The sequence below is a fragment of the Papio anubis genome, chromosome 2 (genome assembly GCF_008728515.1).
Source record: "Papio anubis isolate 15944 chromosome 2, Panubis1.0, whole genome shotgun sequence".
NCBI lineage: Eukaryota > Metazoa > Chordata > Mammalia > Primates > Cercopithecidae > Papio > Papio anubis.
The window spans coordinates 75578503-75596421 of NC_044977.1; the positions used below are offsets into that span (position 1 = coordinate 75578503).

The following is a 17919-nucleotide window of genomic DNA, read 5'->3' on the forward strand; positions in this document are numbered from 1 at the left end:
AGTTTGGTAGTTCCTTAAACAGTTAAACTTACAATTACCATGTCACCCAGTAATTCCACTCCTCGACACATACACAAAAGAATTGAAATCAGGGAGTCAAAACAGATATGTGTACACAAATGTTCATTGCAGCACTATTCACAATAGCCAAAAATAATAGCCCAAGTGTCCACCTGGAAAGAATGGATAAACAAATTGTGACATAACACACAATGGAATATTATTCAGCCATCAAAAGGAATAAAATACTGGTACATGCTACAATATAAATCAACCTTGAAAGCATGGTATGTGAAAGAAGCTAGACACAAAAGGCCACATATTGTATGATCCCATGTCTATGGAATGTCCAGAATAGGTAAGTCCATAGAGGCAGAATGCAGATTGGTGTTTGCCAGGGGCTGGGGAAAGAGAGAAATGGGAAGCAACTGCTTAATGTGTGCAGGGTTTCCTTTTGGGAGAATTAAAGTGTTTTGGAACTAGGTAGAGGTGGTGGTTATATAACGTTGTGAATCTGCTAAATGCTAATGATTCACTTAAAAATGGTTCACCTAAAACTGGTTAATTTTATGCTAAGGGAATCTCATCTTGATAAAAAAGTAATAAAAAAGAAAAAATAATATGATTTTCGGGGGTATTTTGTGGGAGTAATTTGATTAGAAGTAGTTTTTAAAAGCATTATATCACCATTTATATATGTGTGTGTTATATATGTATTATGTGTATTGTTTTTGATTTGAGGTAAATATTTACATGCTTCCTTAAAAGAATAAAAATAGTTCAGTCTGAAAGTAACAATTCTCAAAAAGTGTCAACACGTTCCATATGGAGACAGTGCCCATGATAACGCATCCCTTGACAATACCACTTTGGATATAAAGTGATTGACAACTGGCTCTTGTCCATCTCAGAAGTCTCAATTCTGTCGTTTCATCAACCTCAGTTTAATGCAGCGCTGCTTTTTATGCAGCTGAATTTTCAGCACCACACTTATGATGGTGGGATTTACTTGTAGTACCTTTAGAAAACATCCTCATTAATTCTTTTTTTTTTTTTTTTTTTTGAGACAGAGTCTCACTCTGTTGCCCAGGCTGGAGTGCAATGGCACAATGTTGGCTCAATACAACCTCTACCACCTGGGTTCAAGCAATTCTCCTGCCTCAGCCTCCCGAGTATCTGGGACTACAGGCACACACCACCATGCCTGGCTAATTTTTGTATTTTTAATAGAAACAGGGTTTCACCATGTCGGCCAGGCTGGTCTCAAACTCCTGACCTCAGGTGATCCACCTACCTTGGCCTTCCAAAGTGCTGGGATTACAGATGTGAGCCACCACTCCTGGCCTAACTCTTTTATTATAAAATTTCTAGCATAAAACATAAGCCTAGTATAATTCCTTTTGGAAATCCATATAAGAATGAAAATTAAAATACAAAATCCATTATTCTATTACCTAGAATAAAAGTGTAAATTTCGGTTTTATACACGGGTGAGCATACCTACACAAACAGTTATATAGATGCATTTTTGGCAACAAACATTAGGATGTACATGCTGTATACTTTTCACTTAATATTATGAACAATTTCCTCTGTCATTAAAGATACCAAAATTGCTTTTTTAATATATAGCTGTACCATAATTTATGCAGAACCTCTACTTTAGTTTTTTAATTTTTAATTTTTAAATTTAATTTAATTTTCATTTTAAGTTCCAGGATACATGTGCAGGATATGCAGGTTTGTTAGATAGGTAAACATGTGTCATGGTGGTTTGCTGCACCTATCAACCCATCACCTAGGCATTAAGCCCCACACACATTACCTATTTTTCCTGACACTCTCCCTCCCACCACCGACCCCCAACAGGCTCCAGTGTGTGTTGTTCCCCTCCCTGTGTCAATGTGTTCTCATTGTGGAACTTCTATTTTATATGTCTAGTTTTTTGTGTATTTGTTTGTTTGTTTGTTCGTTTGTTTTTGAGACGGAGTCTTACTCTGTCGCCAGGCTGGAGTTCAGTGGCACAATATCGGCTCACTGCAACCTCCACCTCCCAGGTTCAAGCGATTCTCCTGCCTCAGCCTCCTGAGCAGCTGGGACTACAGGCACGCACCACCACAACCAGCAATTTTTGTATTTTTAGTAGAGACGGCGTTTCACCATGCCGGCCAGGATGGTCTCGATCTCTTGACCTCATGATCCGCCCGCTTCGGCCTTATATTTGTAGTTTTTCCCAATATTTCTGCAGTCCAGGCCTTCAGTGTGCTCCATTATAGCCATACATTCACTGTAAGGTTACATTCTTTTTTTTTTTTTTTTTTTTTTTTTGAGACGGAGTCTCGCTCTGTTGCCCAGGCTGGAGTGCAGTGGTGTGACCTCAGCTCACTGCAAGCTCCGCCTCCCAGGTTCAGGCCATTCTCCTGCCTCAGCCTCCCGAATAGCTGGGACTACAGGCACCCGCCACCACGCCCAGCTAATTTTTTGTATTTTTAGTAGAGATGGGGTTTCACCCTGTGAGCCAGGATGGTCTCGATCTCCTGACCTCGTGATCCACCCGCATGGGCCTCCCAACGTGCTGCGATTACAGGCATGAGCCACCGTGCCTGGCCGCAAGGTTACATTCTTAAAAATAAATTCTTAGGACCAGAAATATGTATTCAAAAGGAAACTCTGGAAGCTTTTGACATGCTTTGACAAACTACCTTCTTGTTGTGTTGTCTGAATTTACCCTTCCAATAGTACTTTGTGAGTTTATACCATCATTCCACATCCTTGGCAAAATTGGGGGTTTCTTGCCAAAGTATTATTTTATATACACTTAAAATTTTATTTTTGATGTGACAATACATAATATGGTTCAAATATCAAAGGAACCACTGGGTATACGGGAGAAAGTCTCTCCTGCCCATGTATACCATCCCCCTCTGGGGACAAACAAATACTCAGTTCCTTGTATAATTTATGCATTCATAAGTACAGTAGTCTAAACATACTGCTCTGAACCTGATATTTTCCACTTATCTAAGATATATTCCACTTATCTACATATCTTGAACGCAGACAGCTTCTTCATTGTTTTTTATAGATGCACACTTTTCTATTGGTAAATGTCATATACTTAACCAGTCCCCTTTTCACTGGTTAAGGCATTTAGGTTGCCTTTAACCTATTGCCATTCATACACTGTAGCTGTGAAATACCTTGTAAATATATCACTTTGTACATGGACAAATGTGTGTGTGTGTGTGCACGCACGCACGCCTGTGTACATGCGCACGTGTCTATGTTGAATTTCTGAGTTACTAGGTTCAAGGATTTTTTAAATGTTTTTGTTCATTTTATCAAAAAGGGAATGAAGGAGAGAAAGGAGACAGAAAACATTAGAAAATTTAGTGAGGCTGGTAGTATTAAATGGTGGGAAATGTCACATATTTTTCCTAAATTGCCCAGTTTCTGGTTTTCTCTCACTATTCTCTCTTGTCTGTTTAAGTGTTTGGAAATTTCAAAAGATTAGGGACAAGAAAAAGGATGGGTGCTAAAAACCAAATAGCAGAGCTGCCTCCAATCCTACAAGAGCTGTTTTACCATTAGCTGAATTCTGATAAGAAAGAGCAAAGGCCTCAGAACAGAGAGAGCTAAGCCTTTAAGCCCTGGAGGTGAGTTTACACACTATATCTTCAGAAATGTGAAATGAAAATATGTTTAGAGATGGAAAATAATTTTCCAAAGATAGGATCATCCACAACATAAAGGATCAAAATTTCAAAACCTCAGTTACTTGCCTTTATCTGACAGTGATTTTTTTTCTGGGAAAAGTTGATTTATGCTAAATAAATCTTTAAAACAACATGCAAAGTGCACAAATCACAATTGTATAGCTTAATGATTTTTCACAAAGTGAACACATACATGCAACCAAAACTCCAATTAAGTAACAGAACATGACCAACATCCCATTAGCCTCCATTATTCCCTCCCAAACACCACTCCCTAAAAGTAACCATTTTCTATCACTATCAATTAATTCTGTCTGTTTTATAACATTACATAAAGGGAAAATGTAGGATGTATTTTTCTGTTTGATTTATTTTGCTCAACATTATACAGAATTCATTCATGATTTTATTTTTCTCTTTCTGTTGTATGACTGCATTCATTCCACAAATATTTACTGATATTTACCTATTTGCCAGGTGCTGTGCTAGCCACTGGAGACACAATGCCAATGATGCAGATAAGGTCCTTGCTCATCTACAACTTACACATGGGGAGATTGTCTTCCCACTCTGAAAATGAATATTTGAGAATTTAAAAGGCATTGCTTTCCAGGGAGACAACTGAGGTTTCTCAATACAGATAGCTCAAAGGTATTCATCTTTCTAAAAAGTCAAAAGTATGTTCAGACTAAAACGAGCTTCAGTGAATTTCTTTATCCTTACTTACAGAATCTTCCAGCATCATTTACCTGCTGTTTAAAGGCAGAGGCCTGCAACATATAAATCTTGGTTACATTTTCAGAGCTGTATTCAGTGCAGCCCCCTGACTAAATAACTAATATGTCTGCCAGTCAAGACTCTGGGGAAAGGATGATATCTGTATCATTGAAATGCTATTTTAAACACACTTTTTTTTGCAGACAAATTCACAGAAGAGTAATGGCTAAGCAATGTTTTCATTTTTTTCTTCTTTCTTTAAATTATAGGTTTTGTCCTATTTCAGTTTAGGAAAAGGATTGGGAGATACATTCCATCTGGTCAGTGACGATTTTGAATTGACCCAGAAATCAGAAGAGGATATAAATAGCATTATTTCAGAACCCCACACAAAGTCAAAAATTCTAGTGTCTACATACATTAACTTTAGAGTTGATAGGTATTATTGACATTTGTAAGCAATGTTTAAAAGTTTAAATTAGTAAAACATTGAGGTAGTTCAACATGTGCATGAATCCTAAAGGCTTAACAATTTTAAGAGCATTACCAAAAAATCTAAAGTGCTTGTACCTATCCTCCACAAACTTGTCCCCTCTTCCGTTCACCAGATAAGAATTTGGAGTAAATCCTTCTAGACCTTTTTTATATCTTTATATACAAACGCATGTATGTGTAAGTTGTTTTTCCTATAAACGATACATACATCATAGCGCAACTTGGTTTTTTTCCCTTTGACACTATTTTTTGAGATCTTGGAAGCTGATGTCTACCTGGTTCACTCTTTTGAACTGCCGTATAGTGTTCCACTATATGAACATACCATTTCATAAAATGTAGCCATTCTTTGACTGAGGACAAGTAGTCTCCAGATTTTCACTCTTACAAGCAATGCTGCTATGAACATCCTTCAGCATATGAGAAAGTATCCCTCTAGGACACACATCAAGACTGATTATGCCATCACTTCTTTATAAGAGCATCTCGGCCCTTAACACTAAGGAAGCTCCTGAAGGCTGCGTAGGTCTTATTTGTATCTGTGTCACCAGAACCCAGTGTATATGGGTGGGAGTTAATGACTGCCTTCCATGACACCAGAGTATAGGTCCCGGGTGTTCCAATATCTCTCCACTTCTCAATCTCTTGGTTGTTCCTTTTTGCCTACTAGTCATTTAGAAGGCAGACATCCTAAAGCCTTTGTTCTTGGCCTTCTCTCATTCCTCTAGCATCTTTTCCTAGGTCTGAAGCTCTCAGCTCAAGCTGCATATCAGAATTAATGGGAGAGCTTCTGTATATTACTAGTGCCCAGGTCCGCTCTCCAGAGGTTCTTACTTAGCTGGTCTGCAGTGGAGTAGGTCCCATATAATCACATTTTTTTTTTTCCTTAAGACTCTCCATGTCATATAAATGTGAGGCTAGAATGGAGAATCATTGCCCTAGGCTGTTGGTTCTCCTAGTGGGGCCCCCAGTCAGCATTATCCGTATCCCCTGGGAATTGTTAGAATTGCAGACTCTTGGGCCCTACTCCAGACTAACTGAATCAGATATTCTGGAGGATGGGGCTGTACAACCTATGTTATGACAAGCCCTTCAGATAATTCTGATGCATGCCAAATAAAGTTTGAGAACCACTGCCTAGAGTGATCTGATGCATTCCCCCTGACTTTGTAGCCATGCAGAAAACTCCTTTTTTCTCACCTCCACCCTCACCCCTCTCCTGGACACCAACTGCCTCACTGACATTCTACAGCAGTGTCTCCCCAGTATCTCCACCCTATTCCCACCTTATCAGGGTTTTTTTTTTCCTCAGTCTTCTCCAACCCAGTGAATGGCACCATCCTCCAAGTTGCTGGAAGCAGAAACTTGGAGTTCATTTTTAAGATATTTTAAAATAGGTAATGCATTTAGGAAGCTTAAAATCAAGAAGGTACAAAGAGGTGAACAATGACAGTCTCCCTCCTACCCTTATCCCCTGCTATGGACTGAATTGTGTTTCCCACAGAATTCATATGTTGGAATAAATTCTAACCCCCTAACTCCCAACATGACTGCATGTGGAGATAGGGCCTTTAAAGAGGTAATGAGATTAAATTAGATCATAAGAGTGGGGCCTAAATCCAATATTAGTGTCCTTATAAGAAGATGAAGAGCTAGAGAGGAAAGGCCATGTGAGGGCACCTAAAAAGGTGGCGGTCTGCAAGCCAAAGAGAGAGGCCTCAAAAGAAATCAACTCTGCCAGTACTTTGATAGTAAATTTGGCTTCCAGAACTGTGAGAAAATAAATTTCTGTTGCTTAAGCACTTAGTCAGTGCTATTTTGTTATGGTAGCCTGTGATGGTTAATTTTAATGTGTCAACTTGACTGGGCCATAAGGTGCCCAGATATTTGCTCAAACATTGTCATGGGTGTTTCTGTAAAATTATTTTTGGATGAAATTAACATTTAAATAAGTAGATTGAATAAATCAGATTGCACTCCTTAATGCGGATGGGCCTCACCTAATGAGGCCTGAATAGAACAAAAAGGCTAAGCCTTCTGCAAGTAAGAGAATTATTCCCACCTAACAGCTTTCAAACTGAAATATTGGCTTTTTCTTACTTTGGGACTCAACTGAAACATCATTTCTTCCTGGGTCTCCAGCCTGCCAGCCTTCAGATGGGAACTACATCTTTAGCTCTCCTGGATCTCAGGCCTTTGGATCCAAAATGGTGCTATACAATCAGCTCTCCTGATCTCTAGCTTGCCAATTCACCCAGCAGGTTTAGGGACTTTCCATCCTTCATAATCATGTGAGTCAATTGCTTACAATAAATCATATGTACATATACACACATACACACACATACATATATGCATATATATATGTGTGTGTACACACATATACTCTGTTGGCTCTGTTTCTTTGGAGAAACCTGACTAATCCATAATGTACAACTGTAGCAAATTAATGCATACCCCATCTTCCCAATTCCCCATCATCCTCACACAGTAACCACTGTCCTTAGTTTCTTACACATTCTTTCAGCATTCTTTAGAATATATACACAAATAAAATTATGAAATACTATTTTTCTCCAGTTTATATATATATACACATTCTTTTTGCAGATGCATTATATTTCATTGTCTGCATATATCTAGATTTGTTAAATCAGTCTGCTATAGTTTAGGTTTTCATTGTTTTTGACATTATAAATGATACTGCAGTAAAGAAGCTTGTGAATGCCATTTTCCACACATGCAAATATACCTGATATATAAAATGTAGGCTGCTGGTTCAAAGGGTCTATGATTTTGCAGTTTTGATAAATTTCAAATTGCCTCCTTAGAAGTTATATCAACTTACTCAACAATGCGTAAGAGTTGTAATATATCCCCCAAAGCCTCAGTAATTGACTGTGTGTATCAAACTTAATAGTTTGCATATCTGATTACTGAAAAGCTCACATTGGTATAGTTTTATGAGCACCTTTTCACAAGTTTGTACTGTTTATATTTCCTTTCTTGTAAGCTATCAATTGGTATCTCTTGCAGGTTCTTATTGTATATCGAAGGAAAAATCTCTCTTTGTGCTATGAGCTGAAAATATTTTTTTCTCAGCTTGTCATTTAACTTTCAATTTTGATTATGATGTGCTATGGTTGGAATGTGTACATCAAAAAGCATAGGTTGGAAACTAATTCCTAATGCAAAAGCACTGGGAGGTGGGGCCTAATGAAAGGGGATTAGGTCATGAGGACAGAGAGAATCAATTATTGCTGCTACCAAGGGAGTGGGTTCATTATAAAAGAGAGCAGTTTAATCTCCCTTCTCTTTCTCTTTCTCTCTCTTTCCCTCTCTTGCCCTTCTGCCATGTGATGACACAGCAAGCAGGCCCTCTCAAGATGCTGGTACCTTAATGTTGGACTTACCAGCCTCCAGAACTATAAGCCAATAAATTCCCATTCACAATACATTACCCATTCTGTGGTATTATATTATAGCAACACAAAATGGGCCAAGACATAATGTTTCTTATCATGCAGAATTTGTTTGTTTTATAATGCAGTTAAATATTTCCTTATTTTTTTTCTTTTATGGCTTGTGGATTTTGAGTCATAGTTAGAAGGCCTTCCTTATGTCACAGATATAAGGTAATTATTCCTTCCTATTTCCTTCTAAATCAGTTTCTGGTTAAATTTTTTACATTTATTTATTGATCCATTTGATATGGATCAAGTATGTACTTAAAGTATGAAGTATAGATTCAACTTTATGATTATTTGTGTGAGTGTGTGTTTTACCAGATGACTACCAAATTATTTCTGGCAGTGTATATTGGGTAGCTTAGACTTTCCCAATCAGTTTGAGAAGCCATGTCTATCAGAAACTAAATTCTCACAGTTACATCTCTTTCTGGATTTTCTACTTTCTTCCATTGGGTTTTCTGTCCATTTACAATCCAGTATCACCTTATTTATTTATTGTTGCTCTAAATTCTCTATTAACATCTGGCATTAATACTAGATTTTCCATATTGCTCTTCATTTTCAAAGTTTTTTGAGATGTTTTTGTTTGTTTATCTTCCCAAATAAAATTTTGGATTAATTAGTCTCATTCAAACAAAACGAAATAACAGAAATAAATTATTGGTATTTTTATTTCTAGTCATTTTATAAACTATCTTAGAAAGAACAGGCATCTTTGTGATATCCAGTCATCCTAAGAATACAGTGTCTTTCAATTTAGTCACATCTCCTCTGAGGTCTTCATTAGTGTTGTAAAACATAATTCATATAGGCCATGCAGGTTTCTTGTCATTTCCATTCCCAGTGATTTTGTTGCTGTTGTTTATGGAAATTTTATTATTTTATATTCTTTATGTGGGTGTTATTTGTATATAGGAGAGAGCAATATCTGCAGTATAATTTTGGAACTCATTATTGATACCCTTATTCTCATCCCCATCATAATATCCTTCATCATGTCCTATTAATCCTACCTTTAAAATATACTTTACATGTATCCGATTCTTGCCACCCCTACTAACAAACACCACCCTCACTTTAAGTCACTTCGATTTCTCATCTGGATAGCAGAATAGCCTTCTCGACTCTGTTCTCCACATAGCAGCTAGAGTGATCTTTTAAAAATAACAAAAAGGGCATATTGCCATGCCCCTGCCTAAAATATTTCCATGGCCACTCCTTCTATTCTAAATGAAATCAGATTCCTCACCTTAAAGGCCCTATATCAGCTGGCCGCTGGCTCTCTCTCAATTCCATTCTTTTGTCCATTTCTTTACTTTGTAAATTTAAAAGCATTTTTTAATTTTTAATTTTTATGGATACATAACAGTTGTACGTATTTATGGGGTACGTGTGATGTTTTGAGACAAGCATACACTATAATGATTAAATCATGGTAATTGGAATAGCTATGACCTCAAACATTTATCATTTCTTTGTGTTAGGAACATTCCAATTCCACTCGTTTAGTTATTTCGAAGTATACCCCAACCCCATTCTAAATCATCTTCTCCTCAATCATAGAACCCTAGGTGCAATGGCTTCTTGGGTTATGAAAACCTCCACCTTCTTTCCTAGCTCAGACCTGGCCTTACTGTTCTCTGCCAGGAATATTTTTCCTGCTGTTCTTTTAGGGCCTGGCTCCTTCTTATTCTCCTTCTTATTCTCTAGGATGCAATTTGCTTATCACTTCTCAAAGAGGTTTTCTCTGTTCATCTGATCTACGCTATCTCTCTTTTCATCTCTTTTACAATACTTAGAACAATATTTAATTATATGCTTGTTCATGTATTAGCTTATTTTCTGCTTCTCTTCCCCACTAGCTGTGAACGCTTCTGCTATCTGCAAAGTGCATAGCAGATGGTAGGTGTTTGAATAATGTATTTATTGAATGAATAAACAAATATCTTTCTTGTTTACTAGTCAAGGGCTGGGAAAGCTTATGTTTTTTTCCTGTTATTCAGCTATTATTCTCCATTCATGTCTTAAATCCAGGGTTACCGTATATCCAATACTTGTATTTCTAAGTCACAAGTTTCCCTCAAAAGCCTGACTCAACCATCATAAATCTCTTCCTTGTATTTGTTCTCATATATGCAAAATATGTAAGGTTATTTTCAAATAATAAAACACATTTTGAATATTACAGAAAAAGCTAGGGCTATACATAATTTATGAGAAAAGTTTTCCCTAAGGGTGGTGATACTATCATATATATTTTTTATATATTACCTGTATATTTACAAATAAAAACATCACTTTTCTCATTAAAAATATACTATATTTTTGTTGTGAAAATAATCAAACGGTATAAAAATGGGTATCACTGACATGTACAAAGTGTAAAATATCTCCACAATTCTTACTCCAGAGAGAACCACTGGTGACAGCTGAATGTATATCCACCTTTCTAGACATTTTTTCTTTGCATATCATATTTTAAGCACAGGCTGAGATTTTGTTGTAGCTGTTTTATTTCATTTTTACTACAGTAGAACCCAATTAGACTAACAACACTATGAGATTTGCTTGCTGAATAATGCATTTTGGACATAGTTATATGCTAAACATATGGTTCTTCCCTCCTTTTTTTTTTAACAAGTGCCTAATATTTCATTTATTTACTGTCTCTAGATGGTTCCTTTCCCTTTTCACCTCGTCAGTGTGGAGGAGAGGGTCTTGAATTTTGTCAGGTTTCTTTTTTTTGAGAGCTCTGCCACTCCTCAATGCAGGGACCAAAGTCACCAGTCAGAGAACAAATCATTTCTCTACCTCAGCCACCATTTTGTTCGAAAAGGTAACACAGAACAAATGTTAAGTTTTCCAAAGTCCAGATTTATGATCAGAGTTAATGAGCCGAATAATCAGCTGTAAGAAACACTGATTAAAAACATTTATATGAGTTAATTTGTATTACTGACTATAACCAGAATTTAGGCACCCTCATCAACATGGTGAGGGTGCCTAAAAGAAAACCGTACTGCCAAACTCTTGCTTTAGTAACTGTACTGCTTACAAAGAGCCCAACAGTAGCTGAAGTTTATTACAGTTATGTTGCTGTGAATGCCACCAATGTGTACTGTCAGACCTATTTTGAGTGAAAAAACTGCAAAACCAATTATTTTGCCAACATTGATAGGGACTGACAAAGCACTGATTGCTAGGTTTACATTTCAGGAAACAACTTATTTTATATTATAGGTGCCAACTAATCCAAAGGCAGTACATGGCAAATACACCATTTATAACTAGCATTGATTTGATGCCCCAAAACTCTCATTACCAGGTCGAGTTGTCACATGCGGCACATCTACATTTTTGTACATTTCAAACGTATGCAAATTAGTTTGGATAATGAAGGTATTATTTCCTGCTCCCAGCCCCTTGCCATTGTGTTCCGTAGTCACAGTAGTTGAGATTATTTGAAAAGTTTTCTGAAAATCTTCTTTGTAGTGGACCCCCAAATTAGCTTATCATGGGGAATTTAAATCCTACACCACTTTTGCAACTACAAGACAGGCCTCTTCACCATATGCTATTTTTAGAGCAGGGCCCACAGCACAGTCTGAACAGTACAAAGACTTGGGCTGAGCTGAGGGCAATGAGAGTTTGTGAGACTGGTTGTGGCAATGAGACCAACGAAGAAGAATAGTGCTCCCAAGGGCCAGTCTAATCGTTAGGCGAATGAGTGGTTTGGGATGCTGGGAAGACATTCTCCTCATCTCCAGTTGGCCTGATATCCTGAATCCCACATCTGTGAATGACTCCCTAAACCATACCCTCTTTTGGCCTCCTGGTCCCCAACTGTCCGGATATCTGAATTTCTACTAATGTCTGAATTTCCACTCTTTGACACTGCATTCCTAAGCATGACAATTTATCCTATATTAAGCTTGATAAAACATAAATACATATGAGAATCAGTACCATGTGGCAATTTAAGAGGGCAGGTTCTGAAATCCAACAGCCTAGCACTGAACTCCCACTCAGCTACATACTGGCTGTGCAACCTCAGGCAAGTTACTACTTATCTTCTCTGTACCTTCATTTCCTCCAGAAAGTGGGACTAATGACATTACCTGTTTCATAGGGTTGTCAGGGGGACTGAATATGGTATTATCCACTGTTCCTGAAAGTTAAGCATTAAGATAAATACCATTAGGACAGACTTATTAAGCATCATTTGGCAGAAGTGCTTACTTTTGAAAATTACTTTTTTGCATGTGTAAAAATTATTTGTCATATGAAAATCATTTTTTGTTGTTGTTGTTTTTTTAATATTCAGAGGGAAAATTATGTTTTGGCTATTTGAAAAATTCTGCCAGAAAGAAAAGCCCAGTACTTGAGAACGTGCTAAATTAAATCTATATAAACTACTAATCCAAGCAGACTGTAGGGAGTAAATCTGTTTGAAACATTAAAAATTTCATAGAGGGATGAAGGGCTAAGAGTAAAGATGAGTATGAAAAAATGCATACCCATTTGCACACAAATGGCTGTTTTGTTTTGTTTTGTTTCTTTTCTAGGGGAGAAAGGCCCATAAATTGGTTATGGAGCGGGGTGAGGGGGAGGTTAACTGAGAACGAAAAGCTAGCCTGCTAGTGGCTCTCTGGGTCAGGAATCAGGAACCACTCTTCCTTGACTAGTAGGTGGGTGCAAGTAAGCTCGCTGATTTGGACATGCTTACTTCCTCTATGTCAGGCACTAAGCTAACACTTTCATTGATCAAGTCATTTTCATAACATCCCTATGAGGCAGGAAACCATTATTACCTCCTCTTTAGGACATGCAAAGGATACCGAAACTGCCCACAGCATAGGCGTAACTCTTACTTACTGTGCTGAGCAATTAAGGGAGGCCCTGTGCCTTGTTACTCATGATCCTGAAGTACCCACTGGGGAAAGCCTAGCTCTGGAAATGTCTCGTTCCAGAAAAAACGAATCATGATGATTCTGATTAAAGCAGGACTTGCCTCCCAAGAGTAATAATAATACAGTAAGAAACAGAAATTACTTCAATCATTCCGGGGGGAGGGGGGTGTGTGTGCATGTGTAAAAACAAAAACCTGGCTCTGAAACTAGAACCAAATTAGTGGCAATAGTAAGCTCACTCATTTAAGGCATATTTGTGAAGTGCCTACTATGTAACCATGGAGGAAATAGATTTGTCCTTTGCCCTTGTGTACCTTAAAGACTAACAAAGGACACCAAAACACAACAACATGTGTGAACCAAACTAGGACAGGGAAAATTCTGGACTCAGGGAGCATAAAGTGCTCTGGCACGACTCAAAATACTCCTAGGGTTATCAGATACCCTGCTAGTTAAAGATGCCATATATTTAACAATTGTCGACATCAAATATGCACTTTTAGAGAATAATAAAATTGTGCTTGCACACATTGTGTTGCTAATTTGGCTGCAGGTTAGAAGTAGTTTGGATCAAAGCTAGAAGTCTAGCACTTCTGAATTCCATTTGTAGTTATGATGTTGAACCCCAGGTGTGAAGCTCTCATTTCAAGGATAGTAGAGGGAGGAGAAAAAGGATTTGAAGCCCTAAGAATACAGTCAAAGGAAAGATTAGTGGGATTCATATGGGGCTTTAAAGCCTCAGCAATAATGTGAGTATGGTCTTCCAGGATGACAAGTAAACAAAGAGCTCCTGGTGAGTGAACAGGCTGAAGATGGGATCACCTTCGTAGAACTGCTATAAGCTGGTCATGAGCTATACAGAGCCACCTCCAAAATGGAACTATGACTTTCAGAGTAGGGTCAAGAAAAGCTAGTTAGAACTTTAGATTTAGCATTAGAAGAAAAAATGATATTCTTACAGATGGTATTCATCAGGCCAAATATAAATGCTGAATGATCAAGATCAATTAGGTGAAAATCTTTATGTTACTAGACTGCTCTGATTAATGGCGATCACAAGCTTTGGAGGTAACTGGACCCCAGTGTAAATCCCAACTGCACATTCTGACTCTGTAATGCCAGGCAGAGTCACTTAATTTTGCTGGGTCTTATTTTCATCATAAATGAGGAGGGTAAAACCCAGAAGGCAGGATAGCTATGAGGATTAAAAAGTTAGCACAAAGAACTCAATGAAGGGAATCTACTGTTATTATCAATAATGACACAAACCACTTTCTCTACACTACCTGTTGCTTGAAGTCAGTAGTTAGAAGACTTTTAAAAAATACACTAAGGTCATTCGCTCACAGGGCAAGGAAAGACAACACAGTTTCTACCCACCACGGTCTGCAAATAGGAAATTGGATCAGAGAGGACATAGTACACATGGCCTGGTACATAGTAAGTAGTCAAGAAAAGATTCTCATTATTATTATTCAGACAAAAGATTGGAACCCAAATTATTTAGTTAGCACAATTGTCCTTTTCATTTCTTGTGACGTAAAACACATCTCCCTAAGATTCTTTAGGCCCAAGGTCACAGAGCTGAGCCACCACCAGGTCCCAGGTTGGTGATTCACTCACCAGAATGCAGTGCTACCAAGTACTAGGGGCTTATCTGTTCCCCAAATCACCTGACGCTGCTGACCACTCAGGAAACTATTCACTTGAATTCTGGCTCCTGGGCCCTCCCTACCATTTGGGTGTGGGTTTCCCCTTTCTGTGGAAATTGATGGCTTTGCTTCAAGTCTCCTTCCTGCCGTTTCCAGTGGCATTAGGCAAACAGAGTCATTGGTGATGTCATCACTTTCATTTCCATTGGCCAGATTATCTCTCCCTAGTGACTAGTATCAATCATCACTCCTCTGGGATCTAATTTTCATGAAGAATCAGCCAATGAAGACTTCCACTTAACCTACAATACCATTCAATTCCAGTAAAGTCCCAAAACAAAATGGCCTAAAAACTGTCCCTCCATTAACTCCAGGTGACCTTGAAAAGGTTTGCTTCTTTCAGAGCAAATTTTTATGAGGGACCAATTTATTTTATTTTATTTTATTTTATTATTTCTTTTCTCTTTTTTTGTAGAGACAACGGGTTGCTATGTTGCCAAGGCTGGTCTTGAACCGCTGATCTGACCTCATGCACTCCTCCCACCTCAGCCTTCCAAAGCACTAGGATTATAGGCATGAGCCACTATGCCTAGTCTTAGTAAATATTTCTTGAATACCTACTATGTGCCAGATCTCTTCTAACTGCTGAGGAAAAAGTTGTGAAATATCAGTGAAATAGCTGACACGATTATCATTAAATACTTAGCATTAGAAGAAAAAGAGAGCGCTAAAGAAAAGTTATACATAGAATAAAAGCTTGAAGCAATTCTCTGAATGATTTCAGTCATTTTCCCACAAAGCAACCCTCCAAAAATCTAGCAATGCTTCTGATTAATCAGTTATTCATGACATATGATAATAGTTATGAACTTGGATTGAACGACTGAAGCGGAGTTTTAATCTTGTTTCTCAGTTACTGGATTGAGGGGTTCAAATTATTTCACTTATTCAGAACTCAGTATCCTTATCGGTAAAATGAGATTACTGACACTGCCTTCCTAAAAGAGCTGTTTTGAGAATTAAATTAAATGCTGTATGTTACCTCATGGTAAGTACTGAGTAAGAGTACTTATTTAGACAAAGAGTAATTATTCAGACAAAAGATTTTTGCCTGAATTGTTTAGTTAGCTCAACTGTCCTTTTCATGTCTCACGATTTAAAAGACTTTTCCTAAGATTCTTTAAGACTTTTTTGCAGATGTAAATGCAGAAGCCAGCTAATACATTGAAGAAGAGATGAGCAGCCTCACTAAGGATGAGAAATTCAGAAACCTAGGCTCTTGGTCATCTCAGGAGGTCACCAAGAGATATTTTGTATCTTCCTGGCCTATCAGTTCTTGTGGATCAATTTTTTAAAACTGTAGCCAAAGTTCATTCTTCAAGCAAAGTCCTAAAAAGAAAGCAAAGGAGAGAGAGTACACAAAGGAGGCTTCTGTCCCTACATATCATCATTTCTATACTGTTAGTTAACTTCTGTTTGCCAGGAGGGATTTGAACTGAAAGAGAAAGAAAATATTTAATGGAAAATACTGAAAAGTGCTATACTTTTGAGTAATTTTACAATGGAAGTACTGGAATATTTTCCACAGGAATCAGCCAATAAGATTGATTTCTTGATATTTTTCTGTTCCTTACTAAATTCTCAGCAACTCCCAGACACCGTGATTGTGGGGAATTTTATTACAATAAAAAGAAATACTGTGTATTAGAAGAAATGTATTTTAGTGAATTAATTTGGAAGTTCAAGGTTTAAATGCCATTCTCTAAAAATCTCTAATTGTGCACAATACAGGTGTTATTTTTCCATTCTTACATTTTACATACCCATTATGAAATTCTAGTAATAAGACAGTGGTAACATCATCAATTTGGGTTAACAATTATTTAGCAAATTCGTCTTGCCAAGTCATTTTTACCCTTCACCGGAAGAAATATTTGTATTACTATCTCAAGAACAGTTGACATTGCTAGCATATTGTGATTTGGTTCCTAGTGTTGGCTATCTTTGGTATTTCTAGTCCTGAGTGCTAACCTACCACGCAACAGAACCTCAACCCCGGTTATAGGATACTTGGGCAAATATATATTTATTAGTCATATATTTATATATTTTTACCGATATTGTCATGTCTTTTATCTTGAAATTAACACTTTCTATCTTCCTGAGGGCTGGTTAAAGAAAAAACGCCACTGAACCACCTAGGATTGAACAATTCTCTCTCACACACACACACACACACACACACACACACACACACACACACGAAGGTGTAGCTTGAAGCGTCTGCTTTCAGTCTTTCCAAGCATCTCTCAGGCTGAAAGCAAGCGGAAGTGATTGAGAAATCCCTCCAGGGACTGGTGCTTCCCACAGGGATCTACAACTTTACACTCCATCCCCCCTTCCCCTCCCATCTCTAAACCCCCGGGTAGTAAGCAGCGCCAGAGTCCCCGCCCCTTCTCGTTGCCAAAACGCCTTCTTAACCTTTTTTTGGGCCGGGGACCTAGAGAATGCTATGGACCCTCCACGAATGGTGACAGAGATTGGTGGAAAGCACAGCTTAAACATTTTGCGAAATTTTCAAGAGACCACGTATTCGAAACTCACTCCGAGCTGCAGGATTAATAACCCCATTTCTAAAACTCTTGACTTGGGGCGATTAAATCGAGAGCGGAGCTCAGGTGCCAAATCTCCTCCCGAGTGAAAAACTATAGGAAGGGAAGGAGCTCCTGCGCTGGGCCACTTTCACTTGTAAGAAACCAAAAGAAGGGGACTGGTGGCAAGAGATAGGGACGGGAGAGAAAGGAAAGGAAAAGGAGAAATGTGAGAAACAGAGAGGGACACGGTAGGGCGGGGAGAAGACGGACATCACAGGGAAAAATGAGGAGAGGGGACAGAGTCTGAGAGGCACAGCAACAGGGAGACAAGGGGGAGGAGAAAAAAGAGACTCGGTAGGGAGGAG

The 17919-nt window shown here is 38.1% G+C and overlaps 1 protein-coding gene across 12 annotated transcripts in view; it reads right to left on the reverse strand.

Moving 5' to 3' along the window:
- The window catches only part of LOC108584546, a 323594-nt gene that overhangs the window by 302121 nt on the left and 3554 nt on the right, over positions 1-17919 (reverse strand). The gene's annotated exons all lie outside the window — the stretch shown is intronic.